Here is a 26,996-nt window from a genome sequence, read left to right as displayed (position 1 = left end):
CTTAATCTTCCTACTTGTAGTGACAGTATTCAGACCACTGTCAGTGCTTCACTATCAGCTGAACTGGTCCCACAACTACTCATGAGAGGCATAGCCACCCCCTCTTTTTGTAAAAAGCTGGTCTAGAAGTATCAGAGCTGAAAATAAATTAATTCCTTATTGCCTGTTTACCAGCAGTATATATAGTGATGGAGCAGCTCCTAGCTGGTTAGCTAGCTGGCCACCTAGGTAGCTTAAGCTCCTGACACAGGTAAAGCAGACCTCCTCCCTGGCTTCATGATGGAATCGGTGCTTATGACTATTCTTGGTTAATTACGAACCCATTAGGCTCAAGAGCAGGCAGGGGGCATCCTAGTTTTAGACCTCTCTGTGGCCTTTGCCACAGTTAACCATAACATTTTGTTCTGTCTGGAAGCAGTGAGGTTGCCCGACAAGGCTTTATCCTGGTTCATACCGAAGTAATTCTCCTTCAAACTCTATGAAGTCTTCCTCCTGTGCAAATTTCTCAAGGATCTGGTTTCTCTGGTTCTAATGTTTACATCCAACACAATTTTGGTCAGATCAGGTCCTTTAGGTTTGCAAAACTCAGGTGCAGATGATACTCAAATTCTGTTAAAAATTGATCAGCCCTCATTTAACTCCATTGTCTGGTTGAAAGATTGTATGTTGGTGTTACAGAACTGGATGTCAAATACTTTCATTAAACTGAATGGTGACAAGATTGAGCAACTTGTAATGGTTGTGGACTCTTAGTGCTGTGATTTCTATCTATCCACTTGATCCTCCCAACTACCATGTCAAGTTAGATCAAGAAACTGGGATCTCTTTATGTGTAGGAGCTTTATTCTAACCTCAAATCTAAACAATTTAGATAAATGATTTTGAGCAGTGTAAAATCTTGTGGAATGTTTGTCTGTTAATCCTCATGGAGACATTTCGTTAGAGAGTAGCGTCGGGTGTCTTTCACCACTATGTTACTAGGACCAGGGACTCCTGGTTCAAGCCATTTTAAAGCAAAAAATGCACTAAAATATGGCCGTCAAGGTAGTAAAACGTCTTTCGAAATTTGACCTGTGTGGCACATCTGGTGTGGCACATCTGATGACTGCGCTTCAATATTAATTTACAGTACAGTTCTGCTTTCCTGCAACCTTTGCCTTGGTTCCAGTGCCTTTAAGGGCGGGGCTGAACTTTTTATGTGCTGGCTGTCAAGCTGTGGATGCTCTGCTGCTGCATATACCAACATCCTAAACTAAATCTGCTTTAATGTTCACTTATTTTTTCCAACCCATGCATTCTTCTTGAGCTAGGTCGATTTTTGAATAGGCCTCGGCGGAGCTCACAGAGTTTTCACTCACTGAGTTACCGAAAAACTCCACCAAATTCCACGGAGCTCCTGCTTAGGCAGACTATTACTTGCTCACCCCTAATTACTACATGGCACAAACAAATACCGTAAATACAATACATACATAGTTTTAAAACTGCAGAGCAAGGATGCATTTGAGTTTGGTAAAACAGGAGATCACGCAAACAAGTTAAATAAAAAAAACACAGTTCTCCAAAGATTTATTGAGAAAGCACTTCAATCAATCACTTTCTTTCACCAGTACAAAAGAATGGCATAAAACGTATTCTACATACAATCATAAAAATATACAATTTCATATGTAATTCCTCAAATTTATATAATTAAATAAATACTACAGGATAAAAATTGTAATTTCATAAGAGGGAAGATCATATATTAAAATTCAAGAGTTTCTTTCTTGTGTTAAAAGCACGACATTAAAACGAGGCTATGCAGTAGCAAGTTAGGGGATCAGGTAATGATTGTAAATGGTAAAGTGCAGGACGTCATCGCCTAACATTGAGGGTGCGCATGAGTGGTAAAATATATTTTTTCCATCTCTGACTATAAAACTTGCAAAAGAATAAGTGGAGTTCCCTTTGAGTGGAACTTCCATCGCAGGGGCATGCTCGGGCGCATCAAAGGTGATTACAGTAGAAGGAAACCCCAGCATGAAAAGGAATACATTTTAACTGGAACCTCAGCAATAGATATCTATGATGGGGCCACATGACAAAAGATAGTTAATTGATATCAATATTGTTTAATGTGGGTGTTAAATTGTATTGTATAACCCTAGTCTTAGTACATTTAAGGACCCATCTATCTCTCATGCCTTTTCCTATTAATACATTTTTCAGTTCAATCTTAGACTCACTGGTACATGTAGCCTGGTCTATCAAATAGATCCCCTTACCAATTAAATATAAACTATTCTTTACATATTGAGGCCATTTTATCTTGCTTCCTCCATCTAGACTTAAGCAATCTTGCACAATCTCCTGTGTTAGCTTTCATGTTTCTCTTTTCCAAATAGAGTGCAGTAGAAGTATCGGGGCAGAGCTAATCCTCTCCGAAATATACAGTACATTCAATTCTGAATGACAAATATAGGTGGAGGGGGGGCGGAGCTTGGCTCGCAACGAAGATGGCTGCTTGAGCTCGGAGCTCCGGCGAGCCACGCCATATATTCACCAATAATCCTGATCCCAACGTCTCCCAGAACAACGGTTGGCCCCAGCGGAACATCCTGAGGTGCTGGGCAGTCGGCCGGCGTAATTTCCAGCCTGCTCGAGCGAAGGGGCGACCTCCGGAGCCGGCGACTCGGGAAGCGTCCTAGGCCGCAGATCCCCAGCCTCGAGTGAGGAGGACGGCCGACGACGTGGGGCAACGTGCGGCCGACGGCGGCCGCGAGGGGCGGACCCGAGGCGCATAGTGGCGGACAGCAGAGATCGGGTGTGATGACCCGCGGCGTGCACAGAGGCAGCAGATAGCGCCGTGAGCGGGGCGCCGAGAAGGAGCGAGCGAGATCGGCGGAGAGCGCGCTGGGAGACCCTGGGTGAGCCCCGCGGCGCTCGGAGCGCGGAGGGTCGGCAGCACCCCCTTCAAGCCCCGAGGCGAGCAGGATAAGTGGCAGAGCGGCTTGGAGTGGGGAACGTTGGGGGCATTTCCGGGCCTCGCTGAAGTGGCGGCCTGGGCTGGGGGCGCCGGTGTACCCGGCGGCGGCAGTGCGGAGGAGGCAACAGGATAGGAGAAACCACGGGCGAGGTGCCTCCGGGGTAGAGCTGGGCGCGAACGCCACGAGCAGGGAGTGAGAGAAGCTGAGGCGGAGCGGGCGGCCTAACAGCAGCACGGTGAAGATTACAGACGGCTGGTGCGCCAGGTGGTGCCAACGGGTGCCGAGCAAGCCACCAGGACGCCCGCGGAGGGCTGCCTGCGATTGCGCCACAGCTACGTGGCGGCTGGAGCGTGCCCAGGCCGAACGGCATCGCGCTGAATGGTGTGTGGGTACAAGATGGGTAAATCTGACAAAACCCAGTCAAAACTGAAGTTCGAGCAGCGGCGCCCCCAGACGCAGACATCGCAGGAGGATGCTGCGGGAGGCGGATCTGTGCCCGCGGAGGACGACCGGGATTTGAGGGGCCTCTTGTTGTCCATGGAGAAGGGGTTGCAGAGCGGCATCACCGCCCTGGGCGCTAAGATTGACGCGCTCTCCTACCGAATGGACCGCATGGGGGAGCGCCTGGACAAGCACTCGGAGCGTCTGGACCAAGCTGACAGTCGCATATCGGAGGTGGAGGGCGCGCAGACGACACTGGATCGCGACCACAAGAAGCTCGAGCGCCAAATGCAGATGCTGCAGGACAAAACGGAGGACTTAGAGGCCCGTTCTCGGCGGTGCAACTTGCGAATCACTGGCCTGCCGGAGTCCACTGCCACGGGCCGAATGGAGACCTTCGTGGAAACACTGCTGATTGCGCTGCTGGGGAAAGATGTGTTCTCCGGGATGTTCGTGGTAGAGAGAGCGCACAGGTCCCTGGGCCCAAGGCCCCCGCCGGGTGCACCGCCCCGACCGGTTATAGCTAAACTATTGAACTACAGGGACCGGGATGCAGCGCTGAGAGTTGCCCGGGAAAAGAAGACATTGTCCTACGAAGGGTCGCCCATCTCGCTCTACCCGGACTTCACGGCCCGGGTGCAGGAGGCCAGGCGACAGTTTGCCCCTGCCAAAAAGCAGCTCCGGGAACTAGGAGTGGACTATGCAATGCTGTACCCGGCTAAGCTACGAGTTAACCGGCAGGGCAAGTCGCACATCTTCCAAGACCCTAAAGCACTCCAAAAGGCGCTGAAGGACTGGGCGAAGGAGCAGCGCCGGAGCCCAGCGACGTCACCGCGGGGGGACGAGAGAGACGGCGACCTGGACGCACAGGACTGACCACGAGGGCAGGACTCACCTAGTTGGTATTTTCGGCGGGACATGCTTGGCTGAAGGGATGTAGGCTTTGGGGGGCGCGGGTGGGGGGCGTTTGGACGATATCGTTATGGGGTACAGTACATTGTGAGATGCACCCCCCCCCTGACTAGGCGCAAAAGGGAGGCACATGGACAGTGACTCATCCCCCAATTGCTCCAATCCTTTATATGGTTATCGAGGACGCTGCTGGGGCCTACCATCTGAGAGGGCTGCTGAGTTGTGATAACAGTGCGCTGGGAGGGGACGGGAGACACAATAGTGGCTCGCTGGGCCGGGCGGCGGCAGTTAGGTACTAGGCGCTTCCACACTAGTGTGTGAGCGCTGAGCGACCTCCGCCCGCGTGTGCGTCCCACACCTTTGAGGGTTCAAAAGTTATGGGTGGGGTGGCGGGAGGTATGGGGTGCCCAAGTTTGGGAATCTGTAAGGCCGAGTTGGGGTGGGTCTTCTGTGGGTGGGGGGGGAGGGAGGGGTTTGAGTTACGGGGGTTTGAGGTCACTAGGTCGGGGTGCGCGGTTTGATCTGCTAGTATGCTCCTGCGCTTGGAGACGCGCTCAGTTGAGGGATTTGCACCCTAGAGCAAGCTATGGCGAACACCGAAGCGGCCATACCTGAGAGGCACGACACACTAAGGATCCTCACTTGGAATGTAAGGGGACTTAATGATTACCGCAAAGCCCGTAAAGTAATGCACTATCTCAAGAGGCATAAGATAGATATTGCTTTCCTACAGGAGACGCATCTTCCTAATAACAGCCCTATCCTACGCACTAGGGACCTGCGGGAGGCACATGCGGCGGGGTTCACTACACACTCTAGAGGGGTGCTGACATGGGTAAGCGCGCGGGTGGAGCACAGATTGCAGTGCATTGCCACAGACAACGCGGGCAGGTTTGCGCTCACGCGCTTCCAGGGAAAGGGCATGGATTTACTCCTGGTTAATTGTTATGGGCCGAACTATGACTGCCCTGAGTTTTTCACAGCGCTGACAGGAGCGGTGGGGGATGCAGGCGCGCGGCATGTGCTTTGGGGCGGCGACTTTAATGTAGTGTTAGACCCGGAGCTGGATAGATCAGGCGGCCCGAAACGAGCGCAAACAGCGGCAGCGAAGGCGATTGCTCGAGGTATGCTTTGTTTGGATCTCGTGGATTTGTGGAGAACTCGTAACCCGGCAATAGGGGGCTACACACATTACTCAGCATACCATAACCTGCATACGCGGATAGATTACTGGCTCCTATCTGCGCCCCTCCTACCGCAGATACGCTTTCCGACCATTCGCCGATACTGGTCTCCCTGGCGGCGCCCAGAAAGGTCCCCCCGCCGTTTCTTTGGCGCTTTCCCCCTTACTCGCTGCTGGATCCCCTATTTAAGGAGGAGCTGACGGCTGCTATCAAGCTATTCTTTGCCACCAATCTGGGCTCCGTGGAGGATTTCCAGACTGTCTGGGAGTCCTTTAAGGTCTACATTCGCGGAGTGGCGATGGCCAAACACTCGGGGGTACTCCGGGATATCCGGCGGCGCCTTGCGACGCAGGAGCGCAATCTGACTGCACTGGAGACCAGACTGCTAGAGGCGGGCGGAGAGGACGCTACTGAGGAGATAAAAACTCTCCTGGCAGAGTACCACGAAACTGCTGATGCAGAGGTGCTGCATCTAGGGAAGTACGCTACGGCCAGGGTTTATGGTGAGGGTGATAGACCGGGGTCGGTGTTAGCCAATCTGCTCAAGGCTCGCAGACGCAGAACCGCCGTCACGCAGATCAAGTCGGGGGAGGGCTCGCTGCTCACGGCGGAGGATGAGGTGGTGGAGCGATTTAGGTCGTATTATGCCAGGCTCTACGCTTCTCAGCAAGCCGGGATGGAAGACAGCATAGGGGACTATCTGGACTATATCAAGTTGCCGTTCCTAGCGAACGAACACAGGGAGTTTCTATCCCTGCCTATCGAGAGGGATGAAATTCTAGAGGCCCTTGCGAGCATGAAGGCGCAGAGCGCCCCTGGAGCTGATGGCCTCACTGTCGCGTTCTACCGCGCTTTTATAGACCAGCTTTTGCCGCACGTGTCGACGCTGTTCGACGATATGTGCATCAAGGGACATATGCCGCCGTCCATGCGCGAGGCGCTCTTGGTCGCTATACCGAAGCCGGGCAAACCACCCGATGAGTGCAGCTCCTATCGACCATTATCGCTGCTGAACGTGGATGCGAAATTATATGCCAAGGTCCTGGCCACGCGGTTAGCCCTTCTCGCTCCCGAACTGGTCGCCCCAGAGCAGGCGGGGTTCATGCCGGGCAGGAACCTCACATACAATTTGCGGACAGTGTTTGGCGTCATGCAACATGTTCGCCCTGACGTGCGCGCGCTCGCTGTCTTCCTCGACATGGAAAAGGCCTTTGACTCTGTCGAGTGGCCATTCATGCGACAGGTCCTGACGAGAATGGGGCTGGGCCCGATCTTCCTTCAAATGATAGGGGTGCTGTATAGTGGCCCCACGGCGAGAATACGATTGGGCGATCGAGTCACGGAACCGATAACAATCTCGAGGGGCACGAGGCAGGGCTGCCCCCTATCGCCTCTGCTGTACGCCCTGGTGGCGGAACCGCTGGCGTGCGCTATGCGTGAATACCACAGCCTACGAGGTATTAATTTTCCGACTTACAGGATAACGGTATCCACGTATGCAGATGACACCCTACTGTATGTCAGGGACCCAGAAAATAACCTGGCCCCAGTGTTGAGGGAGGTTGTTCAATTTGGAGCGCTCTCCGGGCTGAAGGTTAACTGGGACAAGTCTATCGTGTTCCCGCTGACACCGGTAACGACCCCATTTGATATGGAATACCCGTTGCAATGGTCGGAGGAACCGGTCCGATACCTGGGGATCCAGCTCCATAGGGACTCAGAGGTGGTGCTGTCTGAGAATTACGGAAGGGCCATCAGTAAACTGGAGGACGACGTGGAGACCTGGATTAAGCTGCCCCTTTCGTTATTGGGGCGCATATCCATCATGAAGATGGTGGTACTCCCTCGGTTTCTGTTTCTGTTTGCGAACATCCCCATGGTGCTGTCACGTGCTTTCTTCGCGCGGCTACAGGCGTCAATGCTAAAGCTGGCGTGGGCTGGCAAGCAGGCGCGGACCAGCTGGAGAGTACTGACGCTACCTTACCAGATGGGTGGCCTGTGGGCACCCGACCTGGAGCTGTACTATCAGGTGGCGCAGGGGGCTCAGGCGCATAGCTGGATACACGGGGGTGAGACTGTCCCGTATCTCAAGTTAGAGACATTGTTTGCGGCGCCGCAGCCGCTCCCCGCGGTCATTTTTGAGCATCCGGACCGTCGTACGGGATTTCTTGATTCCTTGAACTCCACTAGGCATGCCTGGAACTGTATACTACAGCGCGAGTCGGGGGCGCAGCTATATTCGCCGGCAATGTCGATTGCTTGGGCGGTGTGGCTGGCCCCTTGTAATGAGGAAGCAGTGCGGCGATCGCTTAACGAGATAGGTGTACACACCATGGGTGACATGTTTGCTGACGGCCAAGTCAAGACGTGGGAGGCGGTGGCGGCCTCGGGCATGGAGGGCACGCAGTTGCAGCGTTTTCCGTATCACAGAGTTAGGCATGCCTGGAAACAGTTGTTGGGGTGTGACATGGAGGAGCCGGCGGAGGTTCAGGAACTGACATACATAATTAAGAATGACAACCCCCGCGGGCTGATCTCTAAGCTGTACCGAATGGCGCAATCTCATAGGGTGCACGAGTTTGCAAAATGCAGATTGGACTGGCAAAGAGACTTAGGGATCACCATTGACGATGCTATGTGGGCGTACTGCTGCACGGGGATCAAACGCATCTCTCTGCATGGCAGACATCGACTCGTACATTTCAAGTTCCTCAACAGGTACTACTACACACCACAGCGCTTACATAGATATGGGCTGCGTGAAGACCCTGTATGCGAGCGGTGCAAACACCCGGCGGCGGACTTCCTTCACCTAGCGTGGCAATGCCCGGGCATATACAACTACTGGGAAACGGTATACCACCAGATAGTAGGGGTGACGGGGGTAGTGTTGGCTCCGGACCCGGCAGTGGCGTTATTGGGGCATTCCAGAGTGGTGCCGAAGGCGGCCCGACGCCTGGTGGATATGGGGATGCTCGTTGCGAAACGACGAGTTGCGATGAGCTGGATGCGTGGCCCCTTGCCCACGGTGGAGCAGTGGAAGCGAGATGTGCTATACTGCTGCACCCAAGCGGAGAGGTTCAGCGAGTTGCTGCCACCGCGTAGCCGGCCTAAAAACTTCTGGGAATTGTACGTAGACTACCTGAGCGGGCGGGAGACTGCAGCGGGGAGCCCCGATGGGGGTCCTGATACGGAGATCGCAGCAGAGGAGGCTCCCGGGAGAGGTGTTTGTGTGGGGGACGCATGATGAAGATGAGTGGCGGCTGAGTTCGGGAAGCGAATGGGGCTGCGACTGACTGAGGACCTCAATCGTTTAGTTGGGGTGGGTGGGTTAGGGGAGTTGGGGGGAATCGTGGGGGGAGGAAGGGGGTTTGGAGTTTAGGGCCATAAAATGTGTGACTGTGCCCTACGTTCTGAGGGAAGGAACACGCTAGAGCCTGGCCGCCGACAGGGGGTCTGCCCCGCACATGAGCGTCGAGATGGAGGGACACTCGAGAAGCAGTGGGTATTAAATCAGTCATGCACGGCGATGCCCGACCTCCGGGATGTGGGATAGCCGATACAGTTGGTTGCGATATGAGAAAAGGTGGCGGGCCTCCGGTTGGTGGCGCACGGATATGTACATTACAGTGCCTTGTTTGCAGTCAATAAAAACATTTAAACAACAAATATAGGTGGAGCAGGATTGGGGAACACCTACTAACCTCTTTAAAAAACTATCCTCCACACCTTGTCACATGGATGTATTAGATATACCCCACAAAGCTGCCCCATAAGTAGCAACCATAAGAGGGTTTCTATTCGACACCATGTTTAGCCATGTATTTTTTGAGTCAAAAAGTATACCCAAATAAGAAAAGGTATTCATCACCTCAAGTTTTACCTCTTCAATGGTCAATCTGGGATTTTATTTTCAGTCTAGCTCCTGCCACCAGCACATAAGACTTGGATTTGAAACCCAGAGTGTGCATAAATTTGAAATAAGAAGTTTTCAAACTCTGTAAAGTATTGCTGGTCTAGGCCAATAGTACCACATCGTCCGCATGCAGGATTATCAGGACAGGAGTTGAGCTGACTAAAGGAACATCTTGTGTTGACCAATCAAATCTGCTTCTACAGCATCAGTGTATAAAGAAAATAAAAACGGAGCGAGAACACAGCCCTCCCTCACACTACGGGTAATCCAAAAATGACTTGCACATTCACCCTGTCTCCCGTAGCGCATGCAGGCAGAGGCCGTGAAATACATCTTGAGGATAAAATCAATTATGGACTTGTCAGTACTGATACGTTCCATTAGTGGTCAAAGTTTTGCATGGATCACACTATCAAAAGCAGCTGACAGGTCCATAAAGGCCATATGAAGATGACATTTCCTTGCCACAGTGTACTTGGAGATTAACAAATTTAAGTTTAGACATTGACTGACTGTGCCCTTTCCCTTTCTAAAACCATATTGAGCCAGGGGTAAAATGTTTCTATCTTAAGCCCAAGTTTCAAACCTATTTAGGAGTAGATGACCCATTAATTTTGCTGTACTATCCAGAAGGGATATGGGTCTATAATTATTAGGATTAGCCATATCCCCTTTTTCATATATTGGGATAAGTACAGCCATCTTCCATGAAAGGGGAACTTCTGTTTGAGTTAGAACAAAAAAACATTGGTAACTAGTGGCACCCATAAATCCTGGTGCAATGAAAAGAAAAACGATATGGACCCCATCGGGTCCAGATGCCTTCCTTGTACTACACTGGTTCAGGGCAAGTCTCAATTCAGCCAGACTAAATAATATTGGAGAATTAGTGATAGCTGTAGATGTTGATAATGCTGGTGACTCAAATGGTTCGCTCTCTGAATTCCCAAAACACTCCTTTAAAATGAGTCACCCATGCTTCCTCGCTTACATGAAGGTTCAGAGTTATCTCTCCTTCATTCTTCAATTATTGGGAATTAATTACATTCCAAAAATCACTGGTATTTTTTGTTATTGCTGCTCCTTGCAACCTGTTCCAGGCATCTTGCTTAATGCTCCTCAATCTAATAGCTCTGACCTCTTTATAAGAACGGCAAAGCATTTTTACCATTGCCTCATCCCTTGGTTTCAGTCTAAGCAGTGTGGAGGTTATTCAGGGCCTTGGTACAGGTATCCTTGATCCAGCCTACCTTAGTACAGGGCCTCTGTGTACTCGGGCAAGAAAGATTGCTATGAATTTCATCCAAGATCTTTTAAAAAACCGAGGCAATTAACATATAAGAGGGATTAGAGTCTAAACAAATAGAAATGTCTTGATGCATCTTGGTAATTACTGTGTGGGTAAATAAAGAAGTGTCAATCTTGCCCCATTTCAATACCACACCATTTTTCCTTGCGATTATAGGTTTAGCCATTCTACTTCTATTACAGTTTCTACCATGGATCCATTCCATTTGAAATTAAATCAATGCATGGTCACTGAGAGGCCAAAACTTAATATTAACATGGGAAATCTTATTTGTTATGGCTTGTGAAACCAGGACATAATCAATCGTTGAAATATATGTCCGGGAAGAAAACGTAGTATCTAATTTGCCAGTTTTTGGCATCCAGTGAGTTTGTAATCTCCAGATTATTAATTATAAGTTGTCTATTTAAAGCATTATCATAATCATTATGCCTAAAGTGATAGTCATTAAAATCCTCATTCAGACCACAAGTTGAGGAATCAGCCTGACCACAATTATGAGCATTAAAATCACCCAGCCATATCACATCAAAACATTTGTGGTGTGATTTAGTCAGATCATCAGTGTCCTCCTTTATTATTTCTAATACTGATTCCCTTCTACCTTCAAAGTTATTATAATAAAAATTAATCAAGATCCGGTCCCTCTCATTACAACTCTCACATAGCAGAATATGATAATTTGCTGTGTTGGCTATTAAATTAACGACTCCTCCTCTTCGGTGCCCTGCTCTGGAGGCGTTCGCATTTGTCTGAAAGGTTCGGTAACTATCCATTGTGATCTGTTTTGATTCCCACGTTTCTTGGAAACATAGGATATCAACATTTTCCACAATGGATAACCAATGGGGATCATTCTTTTTAAGATTCTAGCCGCTATATTCCATGATATTACTTTCAAGGATGTCGAAAGGAGTGTTAGACTGTTGTTGGTGACCTGCCTAGAATGCATATTTTGAGGTGACTGGAAATCAATAAAAAGAACAGAGGGTGGTGATGGTCAAATCACATCCTTCAAGATCACGTAGAGGAGCAAATCTATTTCTAATCTAAAGTGGAGGAACAATTACATTGTGACCATAATGCAAATTAGTAGGGGGATTGACCCTAGGGTGTAAGAGAGAATTTATAATAGTTGGTTTGTAAAAAAAACAAAAAAAAAAAACAATGGTAATGCAAAAATATTTTTATCAAAGTGAGACCATACAGTATACTTAATAAGTGCACAACAACCTTCTGATTATTAAAGTTGATGACAATACAACCCCCCAGCCCACCCCCTATTGACTTTGGCCCCCTGCCTATCCACTTTACTCGTCTGGCCATAGTGATATGATTGTAAAGTTTAAAACTGCCCTATTAGAATTTAGATAGACAATGTAGAGCTTTATGCATCAATTGAACCGTTGATTTATGCTGATCTGACAGCAACACAGGTGCATTTGCTAAAATAATTACAAAAGGACACACTGCTGGTGGCAGTTCCAGTCTGTCACCTATAGTTTCTGCTTTGTCAAAATTCAATGGACTGCGACCATTATTAGTGACCACCCCCTTTATTTCCTGCCCATTAGTATCCTACGCAATGACGGAAACAACTTCTCGGTCCGCTTGAGTCACCTTTAGAAGTTCTGGTCCGCGACAAGCCAAGACTTATTGAAAAGGTTCAGTCGTTGAAAGTTGAAAAATGTATTCCACTATCAGTACTGCCAAGTTGCCTTGAATTAGTAGAGATTAGTGAAGCGCAAGTGGGAGCGGAGGTTGAAAGAAGTCCTCTGGAAATTTGATTTTCATTTTGGAGCCTCTGAGATCGTGCAGAGATTAATCCTGGGTTAGGTAATTAGTCCAGTCTCTCCATTATTTTCTCCATTTCGGTCATAAGCGGGTGAAGAAGTGATTTAAAGATTTGTTCCAGTTTCAGACATAGGTCCGCACCTTGCGATGAAAGCAGTGTACTAAATACAGTATGAGAATGTGTGCCCTGTAGGTCTTGCGTGGCTTGTGGAGGGACTTGTGGAGGGATTGATAAAGGAATAGGAATATATATAGGTGTGGAGGTAATACTGGCAGGTACTTTCGGTCTTTTGGGGGCAGTTGGTGTTTTAGCCTTCCCTCTTTTCTTCTTAGGTGGCGGCTCTTCTGTGGGGCTTTTTAATGCTACTGGAGACTTGAGATTTTTAGCTAGGGACAACAAAGTAGCTGATTGATTATGGCTAGCCAGGACTTCTCGCTGACCCTGGAAATTGGGGGTAAAAGAAACAGACTCCACATTAATAGTTCTTACCTCCTCCAAGGAGAAACGACTTTCCGTTATATCAATCCATTGATAGCACGTCTGCTGCTCTCAGTAAGGAGTCCAGAGTATTGAAAATATACCCTCCAGTTTCAAGAGGCTTTGCCTTGCGCTTAACCATTCTCTGCCTCAATGAAGATCGATTACAGAAATGGTGGACTTTAGGGCGGTGGCCCAGCCTCTTCTGGGCGTGGACGGGCCTGCCCTTGGACCCGGGCTTTGCCCCACGCGCTATGGGATCATGTCGCTCTTTAAGGCGCTGTTCAGCCAGCAGGGGTTGCTGGGAGATGAAGTCTCGCCGTTGTCAACAACTTCCTCCTCACAGGCTCAAGGCACCAGGTACAGCAGAAATGAGGTTGTGGCACTTCATAATTTTTCAGGAGAGGAATGCAGGTGAGGAGGTAATGAAACCAGTGTCCTGCATGCCTCCTTCCTAATGTTTAATTCATTGAGAAAGTGAATTTGCATTGCTCCCTGGATAGTGAGAGGACGGTGAGGATTTGACAGGCATGTTTCAATGAGCGCAACATGCAGGAGCGATGGTCCTTAGAAGATAAAATCCACACAGTGCTGCATGAGAAATATCACAGATGGTTTAGCAGCACAAGGTGAAGCACTTAACCTCTTCCGCTTGCATCTATTACAATAAAAAGGGGCACGAGGTGAGACGGGCAGTAGTAGAAATAAATTACATGTGGATTGTTGAATGACGTTTCTTCCAAGCTTTTGGGATTCTGTGTCTTTCTTCCAGTGGCAGGACACTTGTCTGGCTTGCTGAAGGAACAGGCCACAAACTAAGAAACCAATGTTTTTAGTTAACCTACCCAACGTATAGAGTGACATGGCAGATACCATGCTCCAAAATGCTGAAACAATTGCCGCTAGGCACAAATCCCACACTTCCTTTGGGTTTATTATTGGTGAGCCAATGGAACGTTTGCTTTTTTTCCGTGCCTCATAGATGTTCATGTGTACCCTCATACTACATTTGAAATCGATGTAATGAGGAACCCTCATTAATCTCAAACTATGCAATTGTCCCTAAACTATGCAGCTGTGTGATGAACCTTTGTGGGAAAGCGTGAAGACATGGAGTATGTTTCAGAAAGGTTCTCTGAAATTTGGGCTATGTACTCCTACTCTTATGTGTAAGTTACAAATGTTTTCCAACTGACATGCATTCCCTTGCATGAAATGAGCATTGTGAAGAACTAGTGTCTCCCGTTTATGTACTGAAGGCTAAGAGCTCGGAACTACGTACATCTCCAATGCAGCCTGATACCTGGATCAGAACAGCGGGGTGCTGCAGGTTCCCATAACAGTGACTTAATGCAGGACCCCTGGTGCCTCCTTCCCTGCAGTCACGCATACAACAGCGACCGCCGGCAAAGAAACTTGAGAGAAGTCTTCTTTGATGAACGGCAGAAACTAACCGCCGTGCCCGCATGCTTATCCTGGCGCAGTTGCTTGGCTCACTCAAGCTCTGTAAAAACCAAAGGAAATGATGGACGGAGTGTTGAACATTGCAAGCACTCACCCCCAGTCAACTGATCTGGGTTTAATCCATCACCGTTCTTTAGCCCACTCTGCCACCCCAGTTCAGACATGGCCATATGCAAATCAGTCTGACCCTGTGCCTCATGGGAACAGTCCAGCCCGAACTGCCAAGCCATGTCTTCCCTGGACCGGAAACAAGCTTCCTAGGACCGGTTTCTGGCATTTCAGCCGTCTTCAGCCAGGCTTGCTTGAATCCAGTGGCAAAGTGAGCAAGGGACTCACGTCTGAGCATACCCTGCCAACTTATGGCGAACAAAGCAAAAACCAAAGGAAATGATGGACGGAGTGTTGAACATTGCAAGCACTCACCCCCAGTCAACTGATCTGGGTTTAATCCATCACCGTTCTTTAGCCCACTCTGCCACCCCAGTTCAGACATGGCCATATGCAAATCAGTCTGACCCTGTGCCTCATGGGAACAGTCCAGCCCGAACTGCCAAGCCATGTCTTCCCTGGACCGGAAACAAGCTTCCTAGGACCGGTTTCTGGCATTTCAGCCGTCTTCAGCCAGGCTTGCTTGAATCCAGTGGCAAAGTGAGCAAGGGACTCACGTCTGAGCATACCCTGCCAACTTATGGCGAACAAAGCAAAAACCAAAGGAAATGATGGACGGAGTGTTGAACATTGCAAGCACTCACCCCCAGTCAACTGATCTGGGTTTAATCCATCACCGTTCTTTAGCCCACTCTGCCACCCCAGTTCAGACATGGCCATATGCAAATCAGTCTGACCCTGTGCCTCATGGGAACAGTCCAGCCCGAACTGCCAAGCCATGTCTTCCCTGGACCGGAAACAAGCTTCCTAGGACCGGTTTCTGGCATTTCAGCCGTCTTCAGCCAGGCTTGCTTGAATCCAGTGGCAAAGTGAGCAAGGGACTCACGTCTGAGCATACCCTGCCAACTTATGGCGAACAAAGCAAAAACCAAAGGAAATGATGGACGGAGTGTTGAACATTGCAAGCACTCACCCCCAGTCAACTGATCTGGGTTTAATCCATCACCGTTCTTTAGCCCACTCTGCCACCCCAGTTCAGACATGGCCATATGCAAATCAGTCTGACCCTGTGCCTCATGGGAACAGTCCAGCCCGAACTGCCAAGCCATGTCTTCCCTGGACCGGAAACAAGCTTCCTAGGACCGGTTTCTGGCATTTCAGCCGTCTTCAGCCAGGCTTGCTTGAATCCAGTGGCAAAGTGAGCAAGGGACTCACGTCTGAGCATACCCTGCCAACTTATGGCGAACAAAGCAAAAACCAAAGGAAATGATGGACGGAGTGTTGAACATTGCAAGCACTCACCCCCAGTCAACTGATCTGGGTTTAATCCATCACCGTTCTTTAGCCTACTCTGCCACCCCAGTTCAGACATGGCCATATGCAAATCAGTCTGACCCTGTGCCTCATGGGAACAGTCCAGCCCGAACTGCCAAGCCATGTCTTCCCTGGACCGGAAACAAGCTTCCTAGGACCGGTTTCTGGCATTTCAGCCGTCTTCAGCCAGGCTTGCTTGAATCCAGTGGCAAAGTGAGCAAGGGACTCACGTCTGAGCATACCCTGCCAACTTATGGCGAACAAAGCAAAAACCAAAGGAAATGATGGACGGAGTGTTGAACATTGCAAGCACTCACCCCCAGTCAACTGATCTGGGTTTAATCCATCACCGTTCTTTAGCCCACTCTGCCACCCCAGTTCAGACATGGCCATATGCAAATCAGTCTGACCCTGTGCCTCATGGGAACAGTCCAGCCCGAACTGCCAAGCCATGTCTTCCCTGGACCGGAAACAAGCTTCCTAGGACCGGTTTCTGGCATTTCAGCCGTCTTCAGCCAGGCTTGCTTGAATCCAGTGGCAAAGTGAGCAAGGGACTCACGTCTGAGCATACCCTGCCAACTTATGGCGAACAAAGCAAAAACCAAAGGAAATGATGGACGGAGTGTTGAACATTGCAAGCACTCACCCCCAGTCAACTGATCTGGGTTTAATCCATCACCGTTCTTTAGCCCACTCTGCCACCCCAGTTCAGACATGGCCATATGCAAATCAGTCTGACCCTGTGCCTCATGGGAACAGTCCAGCCCGAACTGCCAAGCCATGTCTTCCCTGGACCGGAAACAAGCTTCCTAGGACCGGTTTCTGGCATTTCAGCCGTCTTCAGCCAGGCTTGCTTGAATCCAGTGGCAAAGTGAGCAAGGGACTCACGTCTGAGCATACCCTGCCAACTTATGGCGAACAAAGCAAAAACCAAAGGAAATGATGGACGGAGTGTTGAACATTGCAAGCACTCACCCCCAGTCAACTGATCTGGGTTTAATCCATCACCGTTCTTTAGCCCACTCTGCCACCCCAGTTCAGACATGGCCATATGCAAATCAGTCTGACCCTGTGCCTCATGGGAACAGTCCAGCCCGAACTGCCAAGCCATGTCTTCCCTGGACCGGAAACAAGCTTCCTAGGACCGGTTTCTGGCATTTCAGCCGTCTTCAGCCAGGCTTGCTTGAATCCAGTGGCAAAGTGAGCAAGGGACTCACGTCTGAGCATACCCTGCCAACTTATGGCGAACAAAGCAAAAACCAAAGGAAATGATGGACGGAGTGTTGAACATTGCAAGCACTCACCCCCAGTCAACTGATCTGGGTTTAATCCATCACCGTTCTTTAGCCCACTCTGCCACCCCAGTTCAGACATGGCCATATGCAAATCAGTCTGACCCTGTGCCTCATGGGAACAGTCCAGCCCGAACTGCCAAGCCATGTCTTCCCTGGACCGGAAACAAGCTTCCTAGGACCGGTTTCTGGCATTTCAGCCGTCTTCAGCCAGGCTTGCTTGAATCCAGTGGCAAAGTGAGCAAGGGACTCACGTCTGAGCATACCCTGCCAACTTATGGCGAACAAAGCAAAAACCAAAGGAAATGATGGACGGAGTGTTGAACATTGCAAGCACTCACCCCCAGTCAACTGATCTGGGTTTAATCCATCACCGTTCTTTAGCCCACTCTGCCACCCCAGTTCAGACATGGCCATATGCAAATCAGTCTGACCCTGTGCCTCATGGGAACAGTCCAGCCCGAACTGCCAAGCCATGTCTTCCCTGGACCGGAAACAAGCTTCCTAGGACCGGTTTCTGGCATTTCAGCCGTCTTCAGCCAGGCTTGCTTGAATCCAGTGGCAAAGTGAGCAAGGGACTCACGTCTGAGCATACCCTGCCAACTTATGGCGAACAAAGCAAAAACCAAAGGAAATGATGGACGGAGTGTTGAACATTGCAAGCACTCACCCCCAGTCAACTGATCTGGGTTTAATCCATCACCGTTCTTTAGCCCACTCTGCCACCCCAGTTCAGACATGGCCATATGCAAATCAGTCTGACCCTGTGCCTCATGGGAACAGTCCAGCCCGAACTGCCAAGCCATGTCTTCCCTGGACCGGAAACAAGCTTCCTAGGACCGGTTTCTGGCATTTCAGCCGTCTTCAGCCAGGCTTGCTTGAATCCAGTGGCAAAGTGAGCAAGGGACTCACGTCTGAGCATACCCTGCCAACTTATGGCGAACAAAGCAAAAACCAAAGGAAATGATGGACGGAGTGTTGAACATTGCAAGCACTCACCCCCAGTCAACTGATCTGGGTTTAATCCATCACCGTTCTTTAGCCCACTCTGCCACCCCAGTTCAGACATGGCCATATGCAAATCAGTCTGACCCTGTGCCTCATGGGAACAGTCCAGCCCGAACTGCCAAGCCATGTCTTCCCTGGACCGGAAACAAGCTTCCTAGGACCGGTTTCTGGCATTTCAGCCGTCTTCAGCCAGGCTTGCTTGAATCCAGTGGCAAAGTGAGCAAGGGACTCACGTCTGAGCATACCCTGCCAACTTATGGCGAACAAAGCAAAAACCAAAGGAAATGATGGACGGAGTGTTGAACATTGCAAGCACTCACCCCCAGTCAACTGATCTGGGTTTAATCCATCACCGTTCTTTAGCCCACTCTGCCACCCCAGTTCAGACATGGCCATATGCAAATCAGTCTGACCCCCATACTACATTTGAAATCGATGTAATGAGGAACCCTCATTAATCTCAAACTATGCAATTGTCCCTAAACTATGCAGCTGTGTGATGAACCTTTGTGGGAAAGCGTGAAGACATGGAGTATGTTTCAGAAAGGTTCTCTGAAATTTGGGCTATGTACTCCTACTCTTATGTGTAAGTTACAAATGTTTTCCAACTGACATGCATTCCCTTGCATGAAATGAGCATTGTGAAGAACTAGTGTCTCCCGTTTATGTACTGAAGGCTAAGAGCTCGGAACTACGTACATCTCCAATGCAGCCTGATACCTGGATCAGAACAGCGGGGTGCTGCAGGTTCCCATAACAGTGACTTAATGCAGGACCCCTGGTGCCTCCTTCCCTGCAGTCACGCATACAACAGCGACCGCCGGCAAAGAAACTTGAGAGAAGTCTTCTTTGATGAACGGCAGAGACTAACCGCCGTGCCCGCATGCTTATCCTGGCGCAGTTGCTTGGCTCAATCAAGCTCTGTGCCAGGCTTGGAGGATGGTTACGACGAGGGTGGGTGTGACTCAAAGTAACTGCTGCAGTGCAATCTGGCCATGAGGGAGAAACGTACCTTGGACACACAGTTTACCTGCTGCATGTCAAGTCTTCCATCCATCCAAGGATCCCTGGCCTGTTACTGTGTGACTCTGTTCATCTTTCTCGGATACCGTCAAGTTCTGATGCAGCTAGAAGGCCCCTGTGATAGGGAACAGTGTTAACTGATGGACTTCCGCCGACTTTACTCGCGCTCGTGTAGAAAATCAGCTCACCTACTGAGGGCACTCCGTTGCCACCCGTTCATAGTTAACACGCAACCCACATCGGACAGGTGTTGTCGGGAGATTGATGGTGAGTCTGACGTGCTGCCCTGCCACACCTTAGGCTGTAAGGGACTGTTTTTCCCTCACCCCATGCTTTGCCCTTGTGGGAAGAAGAGAGGTTCTTATTTGGGAGTGAGCGCTCCATTAATCTCCACCCCGCTGGCAGTTGACCGAGTTTTTGCCAAGCTCCAAGTGGAGCACGGAGTGGCAAAACTCTGCGAACTCAGCCGGCGGAGCCAAGTTTTCCACACACCCCTTCTGGTGTTTTGCCTTTATGGGGTCACCAAGCATCTCTTCTCATCCAGTTAGTTCCTTTGAACCTACTGACCCTTATCACCCGCACTTAGATGCAGGACACACAGATTCCCTCTGGGACTGCAACAATGTTAACCCTTGAGCGACCCAGACCTGGACTGTTATCCTGTTAAGACATTCCTGTCTGATGATACCAAGGCCTACTATGAAGCATTTAGTGGGCTGCTGCCTTCCGTGAGGTGGATGTGCAAGCTCTCCATGAGGAAGAGGACTTCTTTGTACAGACACGTTTCGAATCAAAGTGGATTGTGCAGTTCCTACAAGTACTCAAGGGCATGCTTAAATCCACACCTGAGACCTTTAAGGAGCCATTTAAAGTGAGAGTAATAACACCCAGGGAAGAAAAGTACCAATTCTCAACCAATGAACCTGTGTACATCATGGCATACCGCTTGAAAAACGTCTTCTGCTCAGGCTACAGGCGATTCCCTGCCGTCTGAGGAGAGCAGGAAGATGAATGCTGTAAATAACAGGGTGGTCGTAGGAGCAGTTACCCTTTGTTGTATAGCCAGTTCTGTCAGGTTTCTCTCCTGATACAATAGATCCCAGTGGGAGGAGATGTAGGAGCTTGTTAAGCACCTTCATGAGGGGTATAGCAAGAGGGGAAGGGTACAGTGTAGGCTAGACTATCTTCAGTGCCAGCATCATTGTGACTACAGTGCCACAGACACAGGCTCTTGAGGCATTAAGAGTCACGTCTCCCCTCAGACGCTGCATCTGGTTCAGCATCTCCGTTAAACCAGTGGTCCTGCAGCATCTACTCAACCTCCTATTTATAGGGTAACATGTTTTTGGGCCCTAGGTTGATGAGATGCTAGTAAAAGTCAAAGACTCAGAGGTTGCAAAATGTATGCTTGTCCTGCAAACTTCACCCTGTCAAATTCACCAGGCCATACCACTAGATTGTGATGACATGCATGGATGAATTTGTAAGAGAAACCCATCATTTTTGAGTATATCCTGTCATCCGACAAATTTGGGATGTGCTAGCCAAGTCTTTGTTCATACTGTGTCACAATGTGTGCCAGGTTAACCGATTAATAACCACCTTCCTTGTCCATTTAAAGTGTAGAAGGTGCTGCGGGATTCCCTTGTGATGGTCCGATTGAAACACCTCCTTTCTATACCTCTTCACAACATAGTTTTTTTTTTAATACCATGCCTTGTTGTCAGGACTCTGAAGTCAACAGTTGTGAGTAGTGATATTAGCTTGTTCAGCACCTTGTCTGGACTTTATTTGCACATGCGATTAATGAAATTGACTTCAATGCAAATTAATTTTTTGTTTTGTTTATGGCATTTTTTGCAAACGAGTATCTAAGTGGAGTGTATTCACTTGAAGTATATTTATTTTTTCTATGATGAATCACATGGCTAATAACCAATTATTTTTCTTGAGAATATCAACAAGCATTTGCAATGCAATAGGTCTAGCATTTGCGAGATTTTGAGCTATTAGCATTGTAAATGACAATGCCTTTTATTTATGTGTTTTGAAATGCTGCAACCAATGACTATGAGTACAAAGTCTACAGAAATACAAGGCATTGTCATTTACAATACCAATAGGTGAAAGTTTCGAAAATGCGAGACCTATAGCATTACAAATGATTGTTTAACTTTATCCACCTTGCACAGGATGAAGGAATTCTTTGCAGCTTGTTTTGAATACATTGGCAAATTAAATAGGTCACAAAGGCGAGACCTATTGACTTTGCCAATGCTTATTAAGGAATGCGTCTAATAATATATCCTTTTGTTACGACCTTGTAGCTTGGTGTCTGATGAAGGCCACAATAAATTGTCTGTGTTAAAGAATAGCCATTTGATATCATTTGTGCTACAAACGCTCGTTGCCTGCGCATTCGCCTTTCCTGAGCAGACTTCTAGCGCTAAATCTTTAAAAACATAATGTGGTGGCATCATGTACTACGGTGCACGTCGTTATCGCACATGCTGGAATTACTTTTACATTTCATTAAAACCCAGTGTTATTCTGCAATTAATGGAAGAGCTGAAAAGGCTGCTCCCACGTGAGAGTCCCTCTGGAAATGGTTTCTGATTTATTTGCAGATGTGCCCAGTAGAAGTGCTCTGGGGGCAGCCTGGCTGAGCAGTGGGCCCTGAATGGAGGCTCTGTCCAGACTGGACAGCTTGAGCCATGCCACCGAGGGGCAGGTCTTATTAGCATAGCAGATGTTAGGCTGGGGGGAGGGGGTGCATTTAGGGAAGGGGTGAACAGTCTAGTCATAGGGTATTGGATTTCGGGGGCATATGAATCATTTTCAGAATATTAACCCCTTGCGCGTTACTCAGTCGGTTCGAGACACACCGTAACAGCCTCAAAGCGCACGTGCGGAGACCCAAAGAATGAAGGCGGTGGGAGTGCAGGAGCAGAGGTGTGAAGGTTAGCAGGCAAGGGATGGAAGGGTGGACAGCAGAGCGGACAAAGAAGGAATGGAGGGGGTGACGTAAGGAAGGGAGAGAGAGAGAAGAGAAAGAAGGATTGGAGGGGGAGGACGCAATGAAGGGGGAGACAGCAGAGAATGGAAATAAGGAATGGAGGAGAAAACACTCAAGAAAAGAGAAAGCTGGAGAATGAAGGTAAGTAGAAGGATACAAGGAATAGAAAGGGGGAGATAGCAGAGAGGAGAAAGAAGGAAAGGAGGAAGAGAGGGGCAAGGAATGGAGAGAGTGAGACAGGAGAGAAGAGAAAGAACAGGGGAATGAGGAAAGACACATTGAACGGGAAAGGAGAAGACAGAATGGAGGGTGGAGTAAAAACGCAAGGAATGAAAAGGAAGAGACTGAAGAGAAACATGCATCTGTCACTGCTGGCATATGCGCAAAAGCAGCAAAAAGTCCCTAGTCTAAACCATAGCAGAGCAAATAACAACAACCCGGAGGAAGCCGGGCGCTTACCTGAAACATTGGGGGCAGCCGGGTCTCTCCCTCTCTCCAACTTGTCACGCCCCCTCGCCGGTTTGTTCCAGTGATCTGCTCTGCTCGCCATGCCAGGGACAAATGCAAATGTTACGGTGTCACACGCACACAACTGAAAGTGAAAGATTAGAAAGAGGCCCGGCGCGACTTTGGCTATTTAAAGCAGAAATGCGCTCGGTTTGAACGCTATGTAATAAAGAGTGAGGTTGCTACACTGGATCATGCCTGCTATGACATGTATATACATCATTTTCATTATTCTAAAATATTGCTATGCCCGCTTGTTCTTAATGAAAATAAAAATAATATAAAAAATAACAATCACCCAGGTAGGGGGGGGGAAGCGGGGATCGAATTCCCAAATATCAAAAGGACTGACGGTACTTTCAAACCTTTGGGCTATTGTCAGACCCATTGAATGTGAAGCAAAACTGGGTGGTCTTCGATATGGAATTAGTAAGCGTGAGACCTAATCTCGTTGTGTCATATTTTGAGCAATACGGGGAAATCTGGTATCAGACCCCGAACTAGTATCCGGCCACACCTATGGTTTCTTTAATATGTGAAGACCTAAACGGGACTGGGAATCGATATGCATAGTGGATAAAAGGAGAGGAAATTTGGGCTCTTCGCGGTGTGTGACGACCAGGATCGCGGCAATAAACTAAGATGGTAGTGAAGATCTGCAGCCCAGGAAGCACGACCCGCGCCATCGAGAAGCCGTGTGCAGAGATCTTGAGGACGGGAGGGGTTTGCGTGGGTGTATTAGCCGGGCGAAGCCTCCTTCCACCAGTTCGTGAAGCAGCCCCGGCGCAGGAAACTGAACAAATCAATTGCAAGTTGTTCAGCATATATAATTTTTTTAAAACACAGCACATGTAGCATCTGAAAATCGAAACGAGGTGGCTCAAGGTATAACGCTGCCGACTTTGGAGCTGGAGAACAGGGTTCGAGCCTGGGGTGGGCTGTATCACGTAATCTCATACAACCAAGTAGTCCCTAAATGAATACATAACAGCCAGCAGCGGAACTAAATTGTAGTTGGTCGGTGCTGCTTCCTGCAAAAAGGAAGCAAAACGGAAGTGACGTATCCGACCACCAGCCAATCAGTCAGTGAGATATGAAGAGCAATGCCAGATGTAATCAATGCCAAGCGACAAAACAAATAGAAACTAAATGGGTGGAGTTTCACCACTAATATTGATTACTTGATGCCTTGTAGAGGCAGCGCATGCGCTGCCTGTGCAAGACCTAATAAAAAATGATCATTCTGAAACTGTATTAGCAATGCAATGGCATTAGTTTTATTTTTCCATTTTATAATAATGTTAAATCATGAAATAATAATTATTATTACTTGTTTTCTGATCTGTACTACTAACCACAGATTCTTCACTTTTAGAATATTCCCAGGAGTCAGACTAGTTCTAGAAAACGTTTCAGGTGTCATGCAGCTTTGCATCAACCCAGCTCACCTGGAAGTGACGAATGGCGCAACATATTGGCACTGCCAGGCACACGAACATCAGTTCCTTTCTTGCTTACCCTTTGTATGTGAATATGGAGCTAGAACCTTAACTTTTCTCTTCCGTTGACAAGCTTTTTTCTTATAAAATGCATCTCCAGGGTGCAAGAGAAACATGTCCCCTCTCCTCTTAAAACCACAGGGTTTAAACCTTGTAGACACAGTCACAAACAGATGTCTGACAGATCCCCCACAAGATGTATATCTGGTGTTTGGGTTCCACTCACGACTCCAGAGTTATTCGAGGCGTGTCCCCTTAAGCACTTGGAGGTCATCTGGGAGCATGAAGCAAAGCTGTACATTGCTGAACACCACAGGAAGCTGCATAAGTCTCGCTCCAGCTTGAAGCTGAGCATGCGACCCGTTCTTGATCTTGGGGCCACTCCCGTAACAGGTTGTTGTCACATTCTTTGGCACCCTGCTCTCTCTCTGATGCTCCTTCAGGCTCCACAGAGGCCTCTAGTCAGGTTATGGGCAGTGAATTCACCTTCAATGCAGTCTTTGCCATCAGAACCCACTTTGGGTTCAGCTCCAACTCTGGAGCCAACTCAACAGTTCAGTTTCTGCCAAGTCGATGCCAGCTCCATTGCCAGTGGAGGATGTTGAACTCATTGTCTTTTCTGATCACAACCACATCTTATGTGATTCCTACCTTGCCTTCTGCTTGAAGAAAACATTATAGTAATGGAGAGAGAGGCATTAGATGCACTACAGGATGGAATAGCAGTCTGCTTCCGGTAACCCTGAACTTTTCGGTGAACAAGACACCTTTGGCACGGAGGACACTGACCCTTCCGGCATTCCTCCGCACCAAGCCTCCTAATGTCCAGAGACCATTGCCTCCAGTACCTCAGACCCAGACAATGAAGAGGAAGGCCTACTGCCTCCTGCTTCCTAGAGTAAGAGCCCTTAAATGAAGACCATACCCAAAGCCAATAGTACGGTCGGCTCCGACAGTCATTACACACATCACATGCAGTTTCATGTCCAGGTAGAGCACCGCTCTCAAGGCAGTCAGCTGTTGAGTCCTGCACACCTCCTTGCCATCTCCAGAGCCACCTGCTGGCTTACTTGTGCCTACTTAAATGAGCAAACCAAATAGCTGCTTTTTTCCTGTATTCATAAACCCATTTTTGGAGCGCTGCTATAGTGTTGTTAGGGGCATCAGTTACCATTTTCCTCTGTCATTCCTCTGTACTGACGAACTTGGTGGTCTATTACAATCATCACGCGCACGCGGAAAAACAAACTGGAGTTAGCAATTCAATGAATCATGAATAAAGTGGGCTACAGTGATAGTACATATATCTAATCAGAACAGCTGGGTTTGCATGTATGCCAAACTTTGAACTGTTGTGCTTTTTGTGGCCTTGCGCATGGAAAACATGGGCTGACATAGCTGGGTCAATAAAGACTGATTTAAAAAATATATGCAATGGCCTATATCGAGATTCATCAAGTTCTTAAGAATACACTCATCCTCGAGTTATGAACAGTAAGAACTTGTGTTTTTTTCTTTCTTTTTTAGAAAAATTCACTTCTATAAAAGCAGAGAGCTGGGAGAGATTCCTGACGCGTAAAACTTTCCAACTTAAATTTTAAAATTGTTAATAGATGGTCAAGGGATGAAAAAATAAATTTATCAAAAGAGACCTGGGAGAAAGTTAGCTAAATTTTTCAATGCTCTTGAGGGCGGATTTTCATAAAATACAATTACACCCCTAGCCCCCTGAATAATATTTCACAACTAACTCAGATTTCTGCTTCAGGTGTAATAGCTCGTCAAAGGCTAACTTGTTTCATGCTGTTTGTTCTTGCACTGGCTAAAAAAGTTTGGGAATTAAATTTATGCATTTTTGGAGTAATCCATGCATTCAGTTGATCAGATACTTTGTTATGTTAGGGGTAGAGCTCTGATTCATTCATAAATTAATATTTATTGCTTTGATGATTGCATAATCACTAATATTACAACTTTGGAAAATTACTACCATCCTCGTTTTTTCAGAATGGCTCAATAAATGATTAGAGTGAGGCAGCGTGGAGAACTATGCAAAATGAGCTGTATCAATGGGATCAATACTGAAAATTAATTTTGGGTTCAATGTTTTTATCATAGTTATTTATTGCACTGTGTACTTTGGTACTGTAAACACTATATTCATACTCTATTTGCACACTTTTTATTAAACATAGCACTTTGTTTTTAGCTGTATATTATATATTATGCTTTTCACTTTGAAACTATGTGTCTCGATGTAATAGATGCTGTAGTTCCGGGTTTGAATATTGGATGTTCTTCTAATGAAATCTGTTTATCTTCCTTCGTTATTATGTATCCCTGCCTTAAAAAAATAGAAAAAAAGGGGGAGGTGATATTGTTCATTAATAGCTAGTGTGCTGAGATGTATGTTCAGTAATGATACTAGTCCTTATTCAGTTCCTCCTAGTTTCAAATAAGTGGCCTAACATTGTTGCTTATATTGTGTATACAGCTAAGTGTACTGCTTAATTATGAATGGATGATAAAACCATAAAACAGGTGTCTCAGTTTATAGTTTTTCCTTTGTTCTCCTTCGTCTCTCTAGCTACTTGCCCTCTCACTTTTTCTTGTCCGTATTTAACACCACACTTTGTCGATTGTCTATAGCGATTTTATGACTGCTATTATATACTTAATAAATTAAAATACCACACATCCTGATAAAGTGAGGAATTAATTGCTAATGTCACGAACCACTTGTTGGCTTTTCCAGACTAACA

At 47.9% G+C, this 26,996-nt stretch overlaps 1 protein-coding gene across 5 annotated transcripts in view; it reads left to right on the top strand.

Moving 5' to 3' along the window:
- Positions 1 to 26,996, top strand: part of CENPC (centromere protein C) — a 1,046,742-nt gene that overhangs the window by 408,111 nt on the left and 611,635 nt on the right. The gene's annotated exons all lie outside the window — the stretch shown is intronic.

This window comes from Triturus cristatus, chromosome 2_1 (assembly GCF_964204655.1).
Source record: "Triturus cristatus chromosome 2_1, aTriCri1.1, whole genome shotgun sequence".
Lineage (NCBI taxonomy): Eukaryota > Metazoa > Chordata > Amphibia > Caudata > Salamandridae > Triturus > Triturus cristatus.
The sequence above is the reverse complement of the archived record's forward strand: the minus strand, read 5'-3'. Positions and strand labels throughout refer to the sequence as shown.